The sequence below is a fragment of the Berghia stephanieae genome, chromosome 4 (assembly GCF_034508935.2).
Source record: "Berghia stephanieae isolate SIO BIC M18660-M18661 chromosome 4, UCSD_Bste_1.3, whole genome shotgun sequence".
Classification (NCBI taxonomy): domain Eukaryota; kingdom Metazoa; phylum Mollusca; class Gastropoda; order Nudibranchia; family Aeolidiidae; genus Berghia; species Berghia stephanieae.
Genome location: NC_088363.1, coordinates 75,849,888 through 75,850,924, shown reverse-complemented (window position 1 = coordinate 75,850,924; position 1,037 = coordinate 75,849,888).

The window sequence follows — 1,037 nt, the reverse complement described above, 5'->3', positions numbered from 1 at the left end:
CCTCCTTTCTCTACTCTGTTTATAACTGCAGACCTTACTGTATTCATCAAGAGAGCATGAACAACTGGGGTGGGGTCTTTTGACATCTAATCGGTGCTAGAGAGGTCACTCTAGCTGTGAATTAGATTCTGTAACTGTTTTCTATTTCCAGGTTGCCTACTGTCTTTGTCTTGATGCCCTTGGTTGAGAAGGAAACATGTCTTCCTTACAAAGCATGTCACTGTTATGTATTGTTATAGTTTTCGTTTCGAATATTTTTGTTAATATTTGGGAATTTCCTTTTAGTGACATCTAGTTCTTGTGTTTGGATGGTACTTTCAATCTCAAACTAAGCACATCCGTAGGTTGCTCTTGGCATCGACCTCAGTTCCCTATTTGAACCAATCCTCTTTGTCTTACATTTTCTCCTGGGTGGGGTTCCTGACCTCCCATAGTGGGCAGGGGGGTACATAATGTGTCTTCTATCCCCTTATATCTGTTTTCCAACATGCTTTCTGTCTTTGTCTTGGAATGAGATTACTTGGTTTTGTCCTGGACCTGGTCGGAGTCCTGGCTGGGAGGGAAACAGTCAAATGCATAGTTATTTTTTTGGGAGATGATATTTTTTTCCTTGTAAATCATCTCTGTTATGTATTATTATATTAGTTATTTTTAATGTATAATGTAAGCATTTGAGTGTATTCCTCTTTGTTGGATTTTGTGCTTGTGTCCGGCTGAGACTTATAGGTGATCTCAAACTAAGTACATTGGTGGTATGCTCTTGGAATCTACATCTGATCCCTATTTGTTCCCAGTTCCCCTATGTCTTACTTTTTCTTGGGTGCTTAAATTGTAATTCTAGAACTTTTTACTATCCCATTTTCTTCCTTTTTACTGGCGCTGATATAACCTAAATGTGTTGCAAGCGCCGTAAAACCCTTAAAAACAAACAAACAAACATTACATTTTCTCAGACGCTATTGATTGTATATCTAGAATAGTTTTTTTTTTTAAATCTGGCGTTAAATGACCAAGCGACGCAAAACCCTTATAGACAA